We start from the raw sequence: 11,953 nt of genomic DNA, 5'->3' as shown, positions 1-11,953 counted from the left end.
AATTCTTCACAGCTTCAAAACCAAACATTTTAATAATTCAAAAATCCTATTAAGATAAATTGCAGTTTGTCAGAACACAACTGTCTGATAAATGTTAATTTAATGTCAACTGCCCCTTTAAATCAAGTTTTGTATCCTATATATTTACATATTTTTTTCACTTTTCTTGTTTACATTTTTCTTCTCTTGTTATGCTATATTGTATTTCAAGAGCATTAACCTGATTTATGTATGAGTTGCTAATCCTTCTGTATCTTCAAGACCTTGCAGATGCTTTTTAGTTCAATGTTGTCTATACATTTAATTCATTGCCATGGCAATTTCCAGCCACAATTACAATGTCATGTTTCTTCTGCAGCATCTCCATTTGCACATTTAGTGAACTGTGGAGCAACCATTGTGTTGGTGTGAATGAAATACAGTTCTCAGCAGAACAAAAAACCTGTCCCCTATATATACATTTTTATTTAAAAAAGGCAAAGTACTACAACCTGTGTTCAATATAAATAAAATAAATAAAAAATGTATTTTTCTATTTTTATTATAAATATTCATAATGTATACTTTTTTTATTATAAAGCAGATAATTGTTTTTCATTTACACTAACTACCTATCTGTCTCTGCCCCATCCCATGTAATCAGTTGAGTTAATTAAGATATACATGTTAAAGGAACAGTTCAGTGTAAAAATGTAACTGGGTAAAACAGTAAACAGTAAATGTAATCTATAAATGCTGAAGGGGGCAGATGTCTAACATAATAGCCAGAACACTACTTCCTGCTTTCAGCTTTCTAACCTCTTAGTTAGTCAGGGACTTTAAGGTGGCCACATACAGTAGGACATAACTGTTAAGTTAGTTTGCGAGAATGCCGGACAGATTCAAAAGCAAACTAACTGAATAGTTATGTCCCATATGGCCCTCCTTTAAGTCACTGATTGCTAACAGCTTAGAGAAATTTAAAGGAGGAAGTAGTGTTCTGGCTATTATGTTAGACATCTGCCCACTCCAGCTCTAACTATATTGAAAACATTTTTTATTTTGCACAAACAATCTATTTTACCCAGGGATAGACAGGCAAACCTCAGTGGCGGTTTGCCTGTCTATTCCTGAACTTAGAGGTCAGGGAGAGAATTTTCTAGTAATTGTATTCAGTAAGTAGCACAAAATATTGGTGTCATTTTAAGACACCAACAGGCAAGATTTACCCAGAGTGTTCCATAGATATTCAGTGTGTAGCTAAGTCACAGATAGGCTGATATACTGTACTGCAGTCCTTGATGCTATTTCTCCAGGTTGCACAGATCCAGTGGGGCTGATGGTTCCATAACAGTTCAAAACACTTTACAATGAACCACTTAAGGTGCACAAGAGTCATGTATAAAAATATAAAATATTTTTTTCATTATGGTCAAAGATTTATGATTCAATCTATAAATCCATTGGATTTCCTTTTGTAACAATCTTTTCTCTATATAAGCTGTCCTATCGTTATGAATTCTATTAATGCTAAAAAAAGTGATGCCAGTATAGCATCCCTTGTGCACAATTAATGTGATTGGCAATGCCAGAGAACAAATTACAGTTCTGGATATCCAAAATATGTCTATATACCCTTTTTTATCATCTTATGCTCACATATTGATTTCCACTAGTGCAGGTAAAGGTAGAGGTAAGTTGTCCTAAACTGATAGAATGTGTAATCATAAAACTTTTCTTCCCTGTCTGGGATGTAGTTGGCCTGTTCAGCAATTAGCTCTGACATTATTTTGACCCTTTAAATTCCCCAATGTCTAATTAAAATAGAAAATAACTCTGTTAAAGGTCGATTTGGTTCTATTGGAAAATGTACTTTGCTTTTGCTGATACTTTGATTTTTGTTACTTATAAAAGGAAATCCCTTGTTTGATGGAAAATTGGTCTTTGAAAATGTTGGTGCACAAAAGACATTTTTATACAACATTTTCCTTTGCCGACATTTTTGTAAATTCCCCTCATATGTAGTTCCTCAAAAATCACAGCCACTAGTTACCCAGAAAAGGGGAGGGTTCAACAAGGGCCAGAACTAGGGGTAGGCAGAAGAGGCACCTGACTAGGGCGCAATGATTGGGGGGTGACAGGCAAGAACCTCTCCAGGCTACCCATAGCCTGCGCTCCCTTCACTTACCCCCGCTGGTTGTCATTACGTTATCTTGGCCCACCCCTGGGTTCAACTGTCAAATATCATGGTAAGGAGTCTCCACTTATTCTTAGACTCCTTTAGGTGATTATGAGGTTAAGTGGCAACAACATGTAATTTATTATAACATATATTGCTCAATGCAATTTGGCTTTCTTTTTACATTTTAGATTAAAGTTCATAATATTATGTACTCCTGATGCACTAAATTCTTGTGATCATAACTTCTAGCTCTCTAAACTATTGAAAATTAGGATTAACTGTAAACCTAGATTCCAATACATAACACAAGCAGTTAGACCAATCAAAGTTTATGACAATTACCATAATTTTTGAAAACATACATTATCTTGTGCAGTTTAATAAAAGTGATATTGCATATGCATAACTCTCACTCTGTGTGTATAGATAGATAGATAGATAGATAGATAGATAGATAGATAGATGATAGATAGACAGACAGACAGACATATGGAGCACCACTCCACAAAACAAAAGCACTGCATGCCTGGGTGCAGGGTACAGTGTGTACAAAACAAGAAAAAATATATACATATTCTAAAAGCTTTGTGCAATAACATGATAGGCACACAGAACATTTCCTACATATACAATACATTTTTTTATATCATATTCATTTGTTTGAATAATTCATCACTGGCTTTCAACCTAATTAGAGCATGTATTTACAAGGCTACTATACATTTTGTCCTTAGCTAAAATAGATGTATGACGTACATTTTAAGGCTTTATTGTCAGAGAAGGTGATTATATTGAACATAAAAATTGCTGCTAAACTAAAAATACCTAAATAGAACCATATCTATTACTAAAGGTGCACTGATCTGCACTGATCACATGTACTGTACGTACTACAAGAACAAACTCTATCACGCAAAAGGTTTGGAACCTTTGGTTTTCAGATCACCATTGTGCTGAGATTAAAAAAAGAAAAACAGGATAACATTGTTTTGTCATTAACATGGATTGATGCTATCTTAGATAATATCAACTACACTAGATTTACGGGTATCAAATCTATCTTCTGGAAACCAATAATTCAGAAATCTCCAAAATACATCAGTGCCTTTGTACATAGTATAATATTTAATTATCTATTTTGACTGATTTGCTTTTTTCTCTGTAATAATAAGACAATGTAGCAAAACTTCTAATTTATGTTAACGATAGCATTAATTAATGGCTTTTAATGTTTAAATGCAAATCGGAAATAACACCTGCCTTTAGGAGGTTTTACTTCCAGGGTTCTCTTAGCCTTTTGCTACAGACACTTATCTAATTTGCATCTATTTTATGTTGGTGTCACACAATTTGGGACTGCTGTAGGAGATCTGGGGAAAGCCTCGATAGCAACAATTTTTCATTTTTGTTGTTGTTTTGCAGGGAGATAATATCTAGGCACCGAAGAAACCTACAAAGGGCACGCTGGGCTGGTCAATGGGGGCTTGAAAAGAGGGTTATCTTAATAACCAGTTGCATTTATAGCAAATGTACAGCAAAAAGTGTATGTAAAAATGTCAAAGGCTCCTGACTCTTATGTGTTTTGCATTACATGCTCAGTCTTTATTAGTGGAAGTTCTAGAGATTTAGAGGATATTTTAGGTTATTCAAGTTCTTCCTGCTGAGGCTAATATATACTGCACCCTTGCACGTACTTTTTCTGCATTGCAATAACCATGCTAAACATGCATGTTGTGGTCAAATTAAACCCTTTAGCCATATAGATGGGTCATATGACACACAGAGACCCCTTTTATGTCAGCGGGTACTTTAAGAGGGAATACTACTACACCTAACACAGATTTGCCCAGGGGAATTCAATTCCTTTTTTCTTTTATCCTATCTTTATATTATATAAAGTGCCATAGGAAATAATGCTAAAACATTACCAATACTAAAAATTTAAAAAAATATTTATATTAAATATCAACATCATTCCCACTTGCTATTTTTTTCAACAGGTTGGCCTGCACCCTCCAGCACCCCATAGCTTGTGCATCTGAATGACACGCAAGGATAAGAGGAAGGAGGGGGCCTACCAACATGCCTTCCCCTCAACTTCAACTCATGAAAACAGTTCTGCCAACTGCAGACAGCACAGTATTCATGGGGGTGATGCTGGTCCATTTTGGAGCAATTGGGCAATTTTTTGCATGGTGCAAAGTATAAAAAATATAATAGATTGCACCCTTTTTCACATTTATACCCTGCAACATAATAAATGACCCCGTAGAAGTTTTAAGTTCTAAGTGTGGCTCAAAAACATCACCATTCAGGCTTTCTGAGAAAATTTATATTAATTTGGTTGTTTTGGAAAACCATGTTGCAAGTAAAATGTAATCCCATAGAAGTGCCTAAAGAGATATTAAAATACTTAATGAGTCAGAAGAAAGTCTGTGAGGGCTTGACCAGGCCATGGATGAATTTGATTTGAGTTGGGAGTTTGAACATAATGCAGTATGTGATTAAACTTATACACAAACAATTTTAAGCAATATGACCACTAAATTCATACGGACATTAACGCAAGAACCCCTTATCTCTCTCATATCAATATATTAAAGAGTAGCTGAAATGAGAGATTGGGAGATTTATGGGAGATTTATCAACCTTTCAAATGTGTTTTTTTTTGTCCACAATTCAAGTTTCTAAGTAGTGATGAGCGAATCTGTCCTCTTTTGCATCGCCGAAAAATTTGCGAAACGTCAAAGTGACGCACATCAAAAAAAATTGACGTGCATGTCAAAAAAATGATGCACGCAACCATTTTTTTTGGGTGTGCATGACATTTTTTTTGTTGAGTGGCAAATTTTTCCTCTGCAAATTTTTGCGTCTGTTTCGTGAATACACCCGCCAATGGTGAAACGCGGAACTACGCCGCAAATACATGCCTGACAAGTTATTTTGCTAATCAATAATTTTTGGCACTATAATTTGCACAATTTGAGTAATGCTTCAAAACCTTGAATGTCTGGTATTTATTAAATGCAAAAAACCTGAAGACTTGAATGTAAAACTTCACCATCTAACAGCTTGCGTGTTTCTGTAGAAGTCAATGTAGGTGGCCTAGGTAAAGTATAGTTTCAAGTTTTACTCCAGATTTACCACATTAATAAATAAGCAAAGATTGCTCATTTATCCCAAACTTACAAACTCAAAAATTGATAAATAAGCCCATAAATAAATAAATAAATGGTTATTTAACTAAATTAGAAACATTTCATTTTGTTACTACATTTGTTTTATTATTTTTCTTTACAAAGCATTTGTAACGTTCAAGTTAGTTAGGAACCAGTGTGCGACCGCTGGATGCAAAGTCTGACTCTTACGGTATAACAGGAACTCCCAGCCCTTCCCGGTCTTCACCGACGCCCTTTTGGGGCCCCGGAACTTTCTGCTGCGGTCCAAGCTGGGGTCCTGCAAACTTTCAGAGTTCAGACAAAAACGGGGTACCGGCAAGGCAAGGCAGAATCGTAGTCGGGGTACAGGCAAAGGTCGAGGCAGGTAGCAAGAATCGTAGTCGGGCACAGGCAAAAGGTCGAGGCAGGTAGCAGGAATCGTGGTCAGGGTACAGGCAAAGGTCAAAACCGAAAACAACAACAAAATGCTTAAGCAGGTACTGACAATAAACCAGAAGCCAGCTTGGGCAATGAAACACTGAAGGAAGGGGTTTAAATAGCAGTATTTTGGCGCCAAAACAGAAGGGAACCAGAAGAACTAAAAACCTGTACAAAGATGGCGCCCAAAGCTTCAAGGCGCGCAACTGCGCATGTCTGCGCGTCATCGCGCATGCGCAGTACCGTCGCGCCGTCCCCGCCGAACCCGGAAGCGTGGGCCCATACCAGAGCGTGTCTGCCGGCCGGCGCGAACTAAGGTAGGAGAACGCGCCGGCCCGGCAGAGCGCCTTACAGTACCCCCCCTTTCAGGAGCACCCACCGGGGGCTCCCAAGATTTCTCAGGAAATTTTCTATGAAAGGATCTAATCAAGCGTATCTTTAGCATTGACCCAAGACCTCTCTTCAGGTCCAAAACCCCTCCAATGTAAAAGATATTGAACCTTACCTCTGGATACTCGAGAATCAATAATTTCTTGTACCTCAAATTCCTGTTGACCATCCAGAAGTACTGGAGCAGGAGAAGAATGAGCAGCACAAAATTCATTGTAAACTACAGGCTTGAGTAGAGAGACATGGAAGGAATCCGAAATAGTCATATTGGGAGGAAGATTCAATCTGACAGAAACTGGATTAATAATGTCCTTGATGGTGAAGGGACCAATAAAACGTGGGCCCAGCTTGTGAGAAGGTTGATGCAGTTTGATATTTCTCGTAGAGAGCCAAACGGAGTCCCCAACATGGAAGGAAGGGCCAGGACGACGACGTTTATCAGCAGCGGTCTTCTGAAGGGAGGAAGACTTTTGAAGCGCTTGATGGGCAAGTAACCATAAATTGTTAAAGTCCCGGACCATTACCTCCGCAGCAGGAACATCGGATTTAATTAGTTCAGATGGAAGGGCCCTCGGTTGGAAGCCATACACACAAAAAAAAGGAGAGAATCCTAAGGACTCATGTCTGAGGTTATTGTGAGCAAATTCAGCCCATGGGAGTAATTCAGACCAATTATCCTGGTTGGACGAAATAAAACAACGAAGAAATTGTTCTAGGGACTGATTAGTCCTTTCAGTCTGTCCGTTACTTTGCGGATGGTATGCAGAGGAGAAATTTAATTTGACTTTCAACAATTTACAAAAGGCTCGCCAAAATCTGGAAACAAATTGTACCCCACGATCAGAAACAATACTGGAGGGAAAACCATGGAGGCGAAAAATTTCTTTGACATAAATCTTGGCTAGAGCAGAGGCAGATGGCAACTTCTTTAAAGGGATAAAATGAGCCATTTTAGAAAAACGGTCTACCACCACCAGAATAGCAGACATTTCGGATGACTTGGGTAATTCAACAATAAAGTCCATAGCAATATCAGTCCAGGGTTGTTTAGGCACAGGTAAAGGAGTCAGTAAGCCACAAGGTAGAGAACGAGGAGTCTTATGTTGTGCGCAAACTGTGCAAGAAGATACGAACTGAGATACATCACGCACTAACGAAGGCCACCAAAAATATCTGCGGACAAGATCCAAAGTCTTCTTAGTACCTGGGTGTCCGGCCAACAATGAAGAGTGAGCCCACTGCAGCACTTGGGGAACCATGGACGGAGAGACAAAGTTCTTATCCAGAGGGCAGGCAGTAGTAGAGTCATCAGAGAGCATCACAGGAGCAATAATACGTTCTGGAGCGATTATGGGAGTAGGAGGACAATCAGGGGTTTCAGTGACTAGAAGTGACCTAGACAATGCATCAGCCTTAATGTTTTTAGACCCTGGACGAAAAGAAATCACGAAATTAAACCTTGAAAAAAAAAGAGCCCATCGTGCCTGACGAGGGTTGAGTCTCTTTGCATCAGAAATATACTCTAGGTTCTTGTGATCAGTCAAAATTGTAACAGGCTCAGAGGACCCCTCCAGAAGATGTCTCCATTCTTCAAGAGCGAGTTTGATCGCCAATAATTCTCGGTTGCCAACATCATAGTTTCTTTCAGCAGCGGAGAACTTACGGGAGAAATAGGCACAGGGATGCAAGGAATCTTGGAAAGAAGGCCGTTGGGATAGAATTGCTCCAACACCGACATCAGAAGCATCAACTTCTAGAATGAACGGGCGAGTAGGAACCGGGTGGGTGAGGACTGGAGCAGAACAAAATGTGGCTTTAAGTCTTTCAAAGGCAGTTTGAGCTTCAGGGGACCAGACATTTTTGACCCCTTTCTTGGTGAGAGCAGTAATGGGTGCGACAATTTGAGAAAAACCTTTGATGAATCTTCTATAAAAATTTGCAAAACCTAAAAATCGTTGAATGGCTTTTAAGCCAACAGGAGGAGGCCACTCGAGGACAGCAGAAAGTTTGACAGGATCCATCATAAAGCCTGAGGAGGAAATGACATAACCAAGGAAGGAAATTTCAGACTTGTGGAAATCACATTTTTCTATCTTAGCATAAAGGTGATTTACTCTTAAGCGATGCAGTACTTGTTTGACGTGAGCAATGTGTTCAGGTAGAGAGGAAGAGAAAATCAGTATGTCATCTAGATATACCACCACATAGGAAAAAAGAATATCTCGAAAAATGTCATTAATAAAGTCCTGAAAGACAGCAGGTGCGTTGCATAAGCCAAAAGGCATGACAAGGTATTCATAATGACCATCACGAGTGTTGAAAGCCGTCTTCCACTCGTCTCCGTGACGAATGCGGATAAGGTTGTAGGCCCCCCGCAGATCTAACTTGGTGAAAACTTTAGCCCCGTTGAGGCGATCAAAAAGCTCAGGAATCAAGGGAAGAGGATATCGATTTTTAATGGTGATCTTATTCAAGCCTCGGTAATCAATGCACGGTCTTAACCCTCCATCCTTCTTCTGAACAAAAAAAAATCCAGCCCCAGCGGGTGAATTGGATTTCCTAATGAACCCTTTAGACAGATTCTCTTGAATATAGTCCTTCATTGCTTGAGTCTCCGGGACCGAGAGAGGATAGGTCCTTCCTCTGGGGGGAACAGAACCAGGAATCAAGTCAACAGGGCAGTCATAAGGACGATGTGGAGGAAGGGTCTCTGCATTTTTCTTCTCAAAAACATCGGCAAAGTCTGAGTAACATGAGGGCAGATGGTTAACAGAAACAGAAACAGTAGAAAGGGACACAGCAAAGTTATCGAGGCAATTTGTACGACAAAATGAACTCCAGACCGTGATATCCCCAATAGACCAGTCAATGATGGGATTGTGCTTCTGTAACCATGGGAGACCTAGAATAATGGGTGTAGCGGGACACTGAATGGCCAGAAAGGTGATTACCTCAGAGTGTAGTGATCCCACTCGCAGGCGGAGAGGAGGAGTGGAAGAGGTCACGAGGCCAGGAGTTATAGGTCTGCCATCGACAGCCTGAGCAGACAGAGGAACCTTTAAGGGCATCAAAGGAATTCGAGAGTACTTGGCAAAAGACAGGTCAATAAAGTTTCCGGCAGCTCCCGAGTCGAGGAAGGCCTGGCAGGAACAGTACTTGGAATTGGACGAAATGGAGACAGGTACCAATACTCGGGTGCGAGAATTATGGGGGAAAAAACTAGCTTCGCCTAGGGAAGTTTTCCCCAACTGACCTAGGCGCTGGAGTTTCCCTGTTGAGGCAGTTGCTTAGGCTTGTTGGGACACATCTTGACAAAATGACCGGTGTTTCCACAATACATACAAAGACCTGCAGACCTTCTACGATTACGTTCCTCCACGGAGAGTCTGGTAGCTCCAAGTTGCATTGGTTCATCCATGCAGGCTGGTACGGAGGCTGGAGAGGGTGCTGAAGAAGAGAATTCTGGAACAAACCTCCGAGGGCGGTTCTTTTGAAGCTGTCTCTCCCTTAAGCGGGTGTCGATATTAATGACGAGAGAAACCAAGTCTTCGAAAAGAGGAGGTAAGTCACGAGCAGCTAGTTCGTCCTTAAGAGAGTCATTGAGACCGTGCCAAAAAGCTGCTACCAAAGCCTCATTATTCCAGGAAGTTTCAGCGGCTAGTGTACGGAAGTCGATGGCGTAGTCAGAGGCAGCACGAGAACCTTGGGTAATTCTCATAAGGCGAGCTGAGGCATTAACCTTTCGACCAGGGGCATCAAAAATCCGCTGAAAAGTGGAGAGGAAAGCAGCCGCATTGTTAATGAGAGGATCATCTTGTTCCCAGAGAGGGGAAGCCCAAGCAAGGGCTTTGTCAAAAAGCAGAGCAATAACAAAAGCAACCTTGGATTTTTCATTTGGGTAGCGATGAGGAAACAGTTCAAAGTGAATCTTACATTGATTCAGAAATCCTCGACAGGTCTCAGGATCACCTCCATAGCGCAAGGGAGAGGGAATCTTGGGTTCGGAGAGAAGAACAGATGCCGAGGCGGCCCGAGGAGGAGAGGGTGGCAAATCAGGAAATACTTGAGGCAATTGTTGAGGTACCTGTAATGCATCAAGGCGGGTGGTAATGTGCTGCAAAGTCTGCGCTAGGTGCATCTGCTGAGTCTCCTGCTGCTCCAGACGTTTCACAAAGGCTTCCAAAATGGATTCCAGCGAAGAAGCAGAGGCAGCGGCCTGAGATGGCTCCATATTGGCCCAAGCTAACTGTAACGTTCAAGTTAGTTAGGAACCAGTGTGCGACCGCTGGATGCAAAGTCTGACTCTTACGGTATAACAGGAACTCCCAGCCCTTCCCGGTCTTCACCGACGCCCTTTTGGGGCCCCGGAACTTTCTGCTGCGGTCCAAGCTGGGGTCCTGCAAACTTTCAGAGTTCAGACAAAAACGGGGTACCGGCAAGGCAAGGCAGAATCGTAGTCGGGGTACAGGCAAAGGTCGAGGCAGGTAGCAAGAATCGTAGTCGGGCACAGGCAAAAGGTCGAGGCAGGTAGCAGGAATCGTGGTCAGGGTACAGGCAAAGGTCAAAACCGAAAACAACAACAAAATGCTTAAGCAGGTACTGACAATAAACCAGAAGCCAGCTTGGGCAATGAAACACTGAAGGAAGGGGTTTAAATAGCAGTATTTTGGCGCCAAAACAGAAGGGAACCAGAAGAACTAAAAACCTGTACAAAGATGGCGCCCAAAGCTTCAAGGCGCGCAACTGCGCATGTCTGCGCGTCATCGCGCATGCGCAGTACCGTCGCGCCGTCCCCGCCGAACCCGGAAGCGTGGGCCCATACCAGAGCGTGTCTGCCGGCCGGCGCGAACTAAGGTAGGAGAACGCGCCGGCCCGGCAGAGCGCCTTACAGCATTTTTGTATTTTCTGCAAATAACTACATAGAAACTACAAGTAGAAACTATATTATAGAAGTCTTTTGTGCAGCTGTAATAATGAAACACATAACTAGGGACAACATGTTGGCATGCAGTTGTTTTAATAAAAAAAAGTGTCTGAAATCCAATTTGCAGTTCTATGTTAAGAAACAGGTCATATCACACTTTGTGATGCACATCTACTGGGACTTTTTTCAAGATACATGATTAATGCAACTGAATTCTAATTCTTTATATGAAAGCATAACATTTGTAATATGTCTTTTTATTATTATCCTGCATTAAAAATGTAGTTAACACCATGAAATGCTAAAATATAACCAAATGTGTAATATATCACTGATACAATCCCAGGAAAACACATTCACTTGATGTTCTTGATAAAAAGATTGTCTTGCAAAAGTGTAAAACACCCACTGCTTCGCATAACATGGTCCTTGGCAGAATGTATCATCTTGACATGCTGGAGCAGATGGGCTAAATAGTATATAGCATGCCACAGATGGTTTTGGTGATAAGATGATATACCTAGACTTGCTGTAACTGGGTGCATGTTCCCATGTGATTACGTGTTGCTATCTATGATTCTTTGTGGTTAGCATAACAAAGTAAAACCACCGTAAGCATAAAACATAAAGTCATTTACCCATACGGCTCCTCTACCTGATTATCTTTAATCCAATATGCTATAGGTACAGGTGCAATGGCCATAGTGACATCTAAAACATTGCCTAATAAAGAGAAAAAATTGCTATTGAATGCAATCATAATAGACACCCTAATTATTAAGGGGTCTGCTGGTATCCATTAAGAACCCCCCTGCTTCAAACAAAACTCTGAAACATGACATTCTGTTGATATTCAAGAGATTACACTTTAGGCTGTAGGGT

Source organism: Xenopus tropicalis, chromosome 3 (assembly GCF_000004195.4).
Source record: "Xenopus tropicalis strain Nigerian chromosome 3, UCB_Xtro_10.0, whole genome shotgun sequence".
Lineage (NCBI taxonomy): Eukaryota > Metazoa > Chordata > Amphibia > Anura > Pipidae > Xenopus > Xenopus tropicalis.
The sequence above is the reverse complement of the archived record's forward strand: the minus strand, read 5'-3'. Positions refer to the sequence as shown.